This window comes from Calidris pugnax, unplaced genomic scaffold, assembly GCF_001431845.1.
Source record: "Calidris pugnax isolate Ruff unplaced genomic scaffold, ASM143184v1 scaffold20, whole genome shotgun sequence".
Classification (NCBI taxonomy): Eukaryota; Metazoa; Chordata; class Aves; order Charadriiformes; family Scolopacidae; genus Calidris; species Calidris pugnax.
The window spans coordinates 18,615,961-18,626,382 of NW_015094510.1; positions in this window are offsets into that span (position 1 = coordinate 18,615,961).

Genomic DNA, 10,422 nt, shown 5'->3' on the forward strand with positions numbered 1-10,422 from the left:
CTTCATACGCCCCTTAAATTCAGTCTTCCACACCCAAATGCAGGCATTCAAACAAGTAATATGTTGGGGGTTTGTTGTTTGGTTTTTCTTTTAGTCTGTACACTTTGTAGAACGCATGGTATCACAAACAGAGCAATTGCTTTTTCCTTGTTTTCTCTATTTTTGTCTGGATTTCACCATGTAACTGTGTGAGACTGATCTGTTTAGGGCAATTAATCATAAGAGAATGACAGTGGGGAGGTTTCATGGCCTGCATGAATGTATCATGTAGCCTAACATACGTGACAGAAGTAGTTTGCCATCAATTATCTCATGGACTATCACAGAGCAGACATACAAGATGAGGCCTTGGCCAAACAATGATGCCATCCTGTTGCCTATGGATGCTGGCAGCAAGCTCCCTTCCACAGCTTTAAGAAACTTTTCCATGTTTAATGCTTCTGCCAGCAAGTCTCTATAGCGAGCCCTGCGCTTTTAACAAATTCAGGAATTAATTTCTGTAAACAGTATTAAATTAATTTGGATTTCTAGACAGAAAACACATTTTCCAGGCAGCTATAACTAATAATGCTTTTTCGCCTGGTCCTTACATATGCACATTTTGCAATTCTTCCTATGTTTGACTTGCTTAGAACTGTTATTTTACATAGTGCCAAAATGCAAAATTTATGTTTTTATGAGACAAATGAAGCAGCAGAGGTGTACTCAGTTTGTAGCCATTTAAGGCATTTTCCTTCACAGAGAACTGCAGTATGAAACATTCATTTAAACTCTCACCTGCCCTCTGCTACATGAAGAACTGTACTCAGAAGACAGGCTTAATAAATCAACAGAGTTTGATTAATTAAATTCTTTTGTCTTGCTTTTTCTTAGGAATGTAGAAATGCACTTTTATCCCTTTCTGGAGCCATAGATCTGTATAAGTAAATCCCAGTATTTCCAGAGAAATAAAAAAGTTCTTCCTCAACTACTTTCCATCTTACAATAACATGACATACCTTCCATACACCAGCGCAGACATAGCAGTTTTTGTCATTTGAAGCATTTTATTGTGTGGGGTGATTTTATTTCTGTCCCCCGCCCCCTCATCGTGAAATTTTAAGAAAAAGGTCTTTCCATTTCATCAACTTTGTGCTTTTTCTGATGGAAAAAAAATATATAAATAAATCAAAACCAAGACTGCTCCCAAACCTTACCTTAAAAATGTATGAGCTGACAGGAAGTGCTGAAGAATTAGAAACAGAATATTACTGTAGTCTTGTTGACTGATGTACATGTTGCACCAGAATGGCAATTTAGATTGGCTTCATACATATACTGTTCTGTTTGATTTCTCACCTGTATATAAGTTACATCTATGCTTTCATTATTGCAGGCTCTCCTACTTGATATTATTACCTACTTTCTAGGTAATATATCTACTTACTTAACAAGTTCCAAGGGCTTCCACTACTGGTAATAGACATTTTGCCAAAATAATCTAGCTCTCATTTCTAAAACAAAAGTGTCAGGCTGTAGCTCAACAGAGGAAATCTTCCCATGTTATCGTATCTTTGGAGTGAGAGAGCCCGTAATATCACATTCACCTCATTTTCTGGGGGATCACATATTCTCTTGTGGGGTAGAAAAAAGTTTTACAGTTTACAGTCCTTTCTCTGTGATGTGCAGGAGGGACCTGCATTGGGAATAGTAGAAGATGGAAGGAATAGATTTGGAAAAGAACCAGCTCTAATGTCTCCTCTCTCTTTCCTTATCCCACCTTGTGTTGTTTTATGCACGAGACAAGGGCAGGTATTCCAAGTGTGGCAGATTGAGAGCAACCGTATGTAAAGAGAAGACTTGTGTATTAATCCTCTTTCCTGTAAGTTGGATCAAAATGTTAAGTTAGCATTTCTCAGTGACAGGCAGTTTAATTGCTAGGGAGTCTCCTGCAACCCATCAGTCACTCTCAGCTTGAGCTAGTCAGCCATAAAGCTAAAAGTTAATACTGTCACAGGTCGCTTTCCACAATCCACTAATAGCAGAGATGCTGCTATTCAACAGACTGCACAGCTTTGCAAAGTGTTTTTGTTTAACAATAATAATGTGAGTGTGCTGCAAAGTGGCAAGATCAAACGTAGTAATAATCCAGTAATATGCACGCCCCTGCGAGGTGCACGCTGATGAAAAGCATGGGCTGTGCCCTCCAACAACACAAACCCTGCATTAGTTTCCACAGTTTTGAAGGAAAGACAGATTTGCACTCTATTTCAGGTGGGATGGTGCCAATCTACCAGATTTTTCAAGATCCGTGGAACTTTACTCAGCAATTGGTAGATGGAGATGCTAATTAGCAGGAGGAAAGGCACTGTATGGGGGTGGGGACACGGTAGCAAGGAGTTCACGCGGTCATGTTCAGAGATACCAGTATCCAACTTCAAGACATGTAGTCACCTGGGAGATAAGCCCCCTTGTATTTTCACCTCAATCAGTCATAAACATTGACGTGAGCCACCCTGCCTATTTGGAAGAGGACCCTTTTCTGCATCTCCCAAGAAAAGCCCCTCAGTGCCTGGAGAAGAGCTTTTTTCATAGCTTCCATTAACAAAATATCCTGTTACTTGAGGAAAGACTTTTTTTTTTTTTTTTTTTACCCTAAATTATTCCTCACACCATGGCCATTTCAAACGCTGACATACTAATAAAAGACTATTAAATCCTGCCACTTCCTCTGTAGAGCAGGAATAAGTCAAGATAGACGAGGCTGTGGAGAAGGAAAGAAGGCTCCGAATGTGATGGTTTATTAAGCATTTCACCCTCAATGTATTTAATATGTATGAGGCTTCTGTCACTGTCCTACTAACTCTCCTGGAGACCACAGTGGCAATAGACAGGAGCCTTAAATCAGAGCAAAAATTGTCCCTGGCAGTGCCACCTGTGCGGGAGGCTGCTCTATTTTCACCTCAATCAGTCATAAACATTGACGTGAGCCACCCTGCCTATTTGGAAGAGGACCCTTTTCTGCATCTCCCAAGAAAAGCCCCTCAGTGCCTGGAGAAGAGCTTTTTTCATAGCTTCCATTAACAAAATATCCTGTTACTTGAGGAAAGACTTTTTTTTTTTTTTTTTTTTAACCTGAATTAATTCCTCAACCAATGTAATTTTTATAGTCTCTTGCTGCAGTTAGGCTTATTTTGAAATGCCTGAAACAGTTTCTCATGCTCTGTTTATTGTCCTTCTCATCACTCTGCATGAGAGCTGGCCATACTGATTATCAGCCGCTGTAGTTAGCAAGGAAGTAATAGTCTACTGTGGATTTGTAGGATAGTGGGCTTAAACTATGTTTTAAGCACTATTCCAGAAAAAAAAAAAATAAAAAAAAGAAGATAACCACATCAAAAAGTTAAAAACTAAGTACAAAAAGAAAATTAGAGAGGAAAAATAAGGCACAAAAGCAGTTCATGGGTTGCTTAAAGTCACTTGAAGTAGCTTTGGCTTGCTCAAAGTAGCTCAAATGTAGATTCAAGAATTAGAGAATTCTTGAATCACCTGAGTGGTAGTGCTCTGGCCAAAAGAGACTACTATTCCTTTATCTCCCTGACAACTATCTGCAGCGCTCTTGGTCTACAGCATATAAATGCCTGATCCAAAGCTTACCCAGCTCAAGGACAGAGTTGGACTTTTATCAGCAATAAGCAGATGTAGCTGAAAAAATGTATTTTTTTTTTAGAAAAAAATAATTGTACACTTCATTATGGATGTGAAAAAATCCAGCGTTTAGAAGAATAAACATTTCACAAACCTCTGGTATAAGATGAGCAGTGGGTAACCAATGACCTGAAACAATAGGATTCTCCAGCAAGCATCCAGTACACCATCCTGCAAAGGGATGGAAAGCTCACTTTGGATTAAGCTGTTTGCCAGATGCTTAAAGGGAAGCTCTTCTGCCTCAAACTACTTTCCTACCTCAGAGAACTGCTTTTCAGTTCTGAAATCTTTTGAGTAACACAAACACAGTTCCACTGAAGCAATGTGGAGAATATGAAAAAGCAGCAAGCATTAAAGGAAAAGGACAAAGCTAATGTAATGACTGAGTTTTCCAGACTGACATAATATATTTCCAAAATACCGGAGCCTGTGTTCTGCATGCCAGATGTTTTTTTTTCTTTTTCAATGAACCTGTATTTGGTGTAGAGGAGACTTTTCCAGCTATACACATTAATGTTTCAGCACCTCCTCACACACCAAATTAGCTGGGACCGGGAAGAGAAAACAATTACAGTCAAAGCATCAGCTAGACTGGGGATCAAGAAAGCAAAAGAGGCAGGAGGGTTGTTCAGCAATTCAGAATAAGCCAACAACATGGACTGCTTTAATTGTGCTACATTAAATAACAGGAATGAAGACTGTGGAAAGGTTTCATGAAAAGAAGATGGGAAAAATGGAATTCAAAGAGCTGGGATGGAACAAGACTCAAGCTAAAGACAGACAATCTGACTTGGATTAAAACAAAAGAAGAAGGAAACTATAAAAAGGTAGATGGGAAGAGAATTCTGAGAAAAAAAAAAGAATAATGAAGTGTGAAAATGGCAGCATTGACGCAAGTGAAAAAAGCACCTTCATGAAGAAAGATGAACATCTTTAAATGTATCACGCAAGAAATTAATTGAATTGATAGAGCTATTTATAAGATTCCAAATTAATTTATTGCCTGAATACCTCTGACAGGAGTTTAATTAAAGCAGAATCTACAGGGGTTTTTTTCAGCTTAGTTTCAAGCTGAAAACTGAAAGTTTCAAGCTCCCCAAGTTTATGACCAGCAACACTGTGGGCAGCCAAGACACTAATAAAACCAATGATCTGCAGAGAACAGGAAGCATCATCTCCCACATCTGTGCTGTTTATTAGATTCATTAAGGACATGTTTGTTTTCTGTAAAAGCCTCCCTGACTGGAACCCATCCTACCTGTGCTAGTAGTCCTAAATTTATTGACTAGGCTTCTCCTACACCCTGTAGAAATAGGAGCCTGCAGTGATTGGTTCCATCAGTTGTTCTAAATATACACTTGGAAGAGAGGAAGAAGCAGCAGGCTTAATTTTCACAAATTAAAATGGAGTTTAGGAAAACTTTCTAAATATAAGTATAGTCAAATGCTGGACTAGAAAACCTCCAGAGACTGCAGTGTCTTTTTTAACCAGTACTTTAAAAGAAGAACACATTTGCAAAGACACTTTCTAGTACAGTTAGACCTATCCTTGCCTTATTTTTTAGCTATTGCAGGACCAATAGTTAAATCAGACCAATTTTATTCAGCCTTTTTTCAACTTTAGACCTCTAACAACTTTCCAGAGATGTTGCAGATCGCTTTGGAAATTCCGCCTATGTAGAATGTATATAATTCCTGCAAGCCTGTTGACAAGAGAAATAGGTGAACAATTATTGTATCAAAAAAGTTACTATTCTTTTTACTTACAGTATAAAGTGGCAAAGTTACGCATTTTCTTCTAATTTTATTTCAGAGACCTAAAAATACCCGTTAACTATTTCCAGAGTAGAGCCCAAACACTATGTATTTGCTGTTTCCTTAGCTGTGTTTCCCGGTGTAAACCGCATTACTTTAATCATTTAGAGATAAAATAGTCTACACTACTTTGATGAAAAGAAGAGATGGTGTCTCCTATGGAAGAATAACCGGTATCAGACATATGACTGATCGTCTTGTTCAGGACAGTTCTAAATGGTCAGAACTGAAAGAAGTTGAGAGTTTTTTTAAGAGACGCCTGGAGACGAGTTGCCTCTTCAGTTGATATTTGGAAACATGTAGAATCAGGGCAATAGAAAAAACACAGGGCAGTGGTCACCAGTGGAAGTCTGGAGAGAACCGCAACACTAGATTATCTGCAGGGATCCCTTCCAACCCTGTATCTCTCATTTTTTAGTTCCTCTAGGGATTTTTTTTTTAACCCTCCCTAAACATTTTCCATGGCTGCAAATTTTTCTGCCATTATTAATTTCCTCTGGCATGTCAGTAGGGCAGAAGAAATTCAAAAGTCACAGGCTAATTCACAAAAGCACATGGTTAAAATTGCTTTCCTCTGCCATTTGCAGATATTTAGATATGGTGTTTAAATCTTCAGCAATCCCTGACTCTGAAGGTTAAACATCAATGGAAGATCTCCATCCTAAGTTTCTATGGCCACACGATTACAAATAAAAATGGAACAGGTAAACTTCAGACCCGCTTTTGAGTGACAGATTCCTGGACCTGAGGCTACATGGCACTGACTGTCCTACAATCCCTCCCTAGAACAGGTCTCTCTTGGAGATAGCTGCAGTTGTCCAAAACAGAGCCATGAAATAAGAATAATCGGTACCTGAGCTCACTCTGGTCACTCTTACTTTGAGCTACAGATGCATTCATTTGGAATAGTATTTAGTCAAGAAGTGGGAATTAAACGAATCTAACATAAATAATTGGGCCATTTTGATTTCATTGTCACCTATAATGGATAACACCAACTACTGTACAGTTGGCAAGACGTGCTGTGCCCTTGTTCATGCACTAATAGCCTGCTCTGCAAGGGTGGTGCTTATTGACACCTCTGAGTGCTTGTATGATCTTTCACTACTCATGCTGGGGGTAGAGATGCCGAGCTGCTGTTATTGTCAGCCAGCATTATTTGTATCCTGCTCGGGAGCCCACAGCAATAGAACAGAACCCTGTCACAAGTTAATGGGCCTCTGCTGCTAAATCACTACTGCTAACTGGAAATGTCAATGTAAAAATGAATTGAAAGTTGTTAATTTTTCAAGCAACATGGATCCTCTGACAGCATTTTATTACAGTAATGCTATTTACATTCCCTCCCCCGCCCACACGAGGAAAATGTGGTTTAGAAAGCTACTGCAATAAATATTAGCTGATTAGCTACATCCAACATCACCTTTTTGTTTTAGATTTAAACATAAAAAAAAATGTAATTTACAAAATGGCTGGTGTTAACACCCTAATGAATACGCATGCATTTATATTTCTTCTATCAGACTCCAAACTTCCCATGCAATTGTCACAGCATCACAGCTTCTACACAACAGTAGAGGATACTAAGATTGTGACTGCTCCCTCTGGACAAGCTTGCTGCCACCCCAGCAGGAGGTCAAAGGCTGTTAACCCTTTACAGGTATTCTCAGAAAGTAGAGATGTGCGGAGGGCAAAAAGTGGTCAAGTAGGAAGAGCTGTGGCTTTGCCATGTTGCCACTATCTGGGCAAATTCCTAAGATAAAGCAAAATAGAGCTTTTTCTCTATCAAGCAAAACTTGTGAGAGAGGGATTAGGCAAAGAAATGGCCAGGGACTAGCTTAGGTTGGAAAGGATCTCTGGGGTTTATCTGGTTCAAGCCCCGCTCAGACCGGGGCCAGCCTCAATTACATCAGTTCTCAGGGTCTTGTCCAATCATCACCACAGATGTATCACCACATATGGAGAGTCCACAGCCTCTCTTAGCAACCAGTTCCAGTGTTCAAGCAGTCTATGAATACTTCCTTCCTTATAAATCAAAAATTTCCACGCTGCAATCTATGTCCACTGCTTTCACTGTCCACCTCTAGCTCAATTTTGTCTCCATAATCTATACAACCACCCCTCAGATGTCTGAAAGATTCCTCCTCACCTTTCTCTGCTTCAAGCTGAATAAAGCCAGCTTTGTCACTCTTTATTCCTACGTTATGTGCTTCAGTTCCCTAACCACCCTGGTAGTCCTCTACTGGACTTGATCCAGTTTATCAATGCCCTTTTTTTGTACTGTAAGCCCTCCAAAACTCTGCTAAACACAAAGATCTCACTCGCATGCTGCCAGTTTGGAGTCAGGGCATTCCCCCTGCCTCCTAGGAGTTTGGCTGCCTGGGCTCACCTGCAGTATTAAGATGAAGATCCAATCTTCTCCTTATCCTGAAGATCAACCTCTCTCATTTCTCAGGAGAATGCTGAAAACAGCAGGCTACACGCTATCCTGACATGAGGGCAGTCTGCACACGCACACAGGCAACTGTACAGAAAGGTGCATACCACCAGGGAGAAAATGACCAAACACAGACAAACATCAGTATTTGGAGTTCTCTCTCTGGATTTGTCTTAGAGGGGTAGTGTTCTCCCTCTACTCATGACCTCTTCCTTGTTTAACTGCTGGCTGTTGGATGTACAATACAGACACCATTCCCAGAACAAGGGCTGGAATTCCACCAAGTCTGGTTTGAGACCCTGGCTTGTCGACCCAGACATGGTTCTGTATTCCCTCTTCATCATGCAAGAAGCCATACACACAGCACAGAAAAAAAATAAAAATATATATTTTCATAAGGAATTCAAAAGATTAGCAAAAAACCCCTGCAAGTCAAATTTGAGGAATGAATCTGGTCCCATATGCAAAACTGTCTAGTTGTTAGGACCAGTCCTTACCTCTGCCAACAGCAACCCCCTTCACTTCAGCAGCATCTTTCCTGTGTTCTATCTTGTGCATATTAGAGCAGTAGGCCACATTTCATAGATTTTATTTCAGTGCTCTCTAAAGAATTATCAACTATAGAGTCAGCAACTTACACGAGAGCAACATCCAAAGGTGTCTCAACTGACTCCACGGGGGGCAACCTCACTTTTCTGGAAGTCACTCACCTGGACAGGTCGGTCAGTTCAACGCCCACTGCTCCCTCTGAAACCGCAGCAGCCCTACGGGTGTGTTTACCACAACCATGCAACAGGAACACTCACCTGAACAGTCAGGTAAAAGCAATGGATTTTAGGCAAGAAATCAACACGCTTTTGTGACAGAGCTTTGAAATAGCTTTTGCCTAGCTCTACACAAGAAAAATGTCAAGAAATAGAAAACTAAATTAGCAGCAGACACATCTGAGTGGCTACAAGACCTGTTTAAGCGACTCTCGTGCAGAAACCTGCCGAGGGTTATCTGCTTCGTCTGCACAGTAAGCACCAAAAGTTTGCAGAATTCTCACTGTTTGTTCCCCAAGACAGACCGCAAACAACATCACTGGTTTTTTCATTGACTTTTAGTAAGTGGCTAATAGCCAATGATATTTTGAAACAGCCATTAAAAATTATTTTTTGCCAGGACATGAAATCAAGTCTACATTATCAGAAGACATGACAACCACTTACATGACCACACCTTTGATCTTTGATTTTTGGTAAGTGAGCAGGAAATGGGTACTGTACTTCTGTTTACTGTACTGCAAAGGTTTCTTTTGCAGACAAATAGGGGAATATTATTGGGAAAAATTATGTAGAACTCTGTATCCAGTTAATTTCAATTCAAAATAACATTCGCTCCTTTATTGACTCCTGTAATTAGACCTCAAGTCATATATAAAAACAAACCTCAATCTTTTAAAGCAGCCCTTGTGAAGAACTGATACAACAGCTGAATCTCATGAGCAGTGAAAGGGACTGCAGATAGTGATCTTCTCATTCCCACCACATGAAGAGTATTTTCAAGTCTATAAATAGAATTTGATTGTAGGACAAATTTGAGCTATTGTTCCAAATCAAAGAGCAATTTTCTCTATTAAAATGATCAAAACCCTCTAAGGTTGATATAGTTCTTACACAAAACATCTGATATTTCACATCAGTGAAAGCCACTGACAGTTCCCACTCATTGCCTCAGGATTTTATTCATAGTAATCAACAGGAACACCTGCACCTGATTCTCTATTAGTGGCTATTTGCATGCACTCTAAACCCTATAAAATCTGCTTTCCAGGAATATTTAACCTTTTCAGGGAGATAAAGGAGACAGATTCTATACTGTGAAAAAATGAAGTAGTAGAATCCTTTGTTTTCTTCTGCAGTAGACACATTTTCTTCTTTGTTTGTTGACAGAACTAATTTCAACCTGACAAAGCTTTCTGTAAAGAACAACAAGCCTTCCCCCCCACACTCCCACCAAGGCTGCTGAACCTGCTGTAAAAAGAAAAAAAAAAAAAAAAATGCATTCAACAAATGATATTACATAAAAAAGTAGGTTTGTTTTCATCCACACATGCTCTTGTAATTTTGGTTTTGAACAAGTTAAGATGAAACAACAGCGAATCAGTATGCCATAACATATAATATTGATAGGAGGGGGAAGTACCTGTTGGGGAAGGTATTGGGAAAGGTTAACATTAGCCCCCGCAGGCCAAGGCCTCAATGGCTTTCTCTGGCCAGTAAAGAGAGAAGGCTCCTCCAGAGGGCGATTCAGAACTGAAGATTCATTTAGCTACTCTGAATCTCTCTCTGGAGGACTCTCACTTCCATTAACTTCAGAAACAGCCCACAGAGATTAGCCTCTTTTAGCCTCTAAAAGATCAGCCTAGGCTTTGTGAATACTCCCCAGCATTTACCTTCCAACAGCAGGAACAGTGCCTGAAACTCACTAGCGAGCTGTACA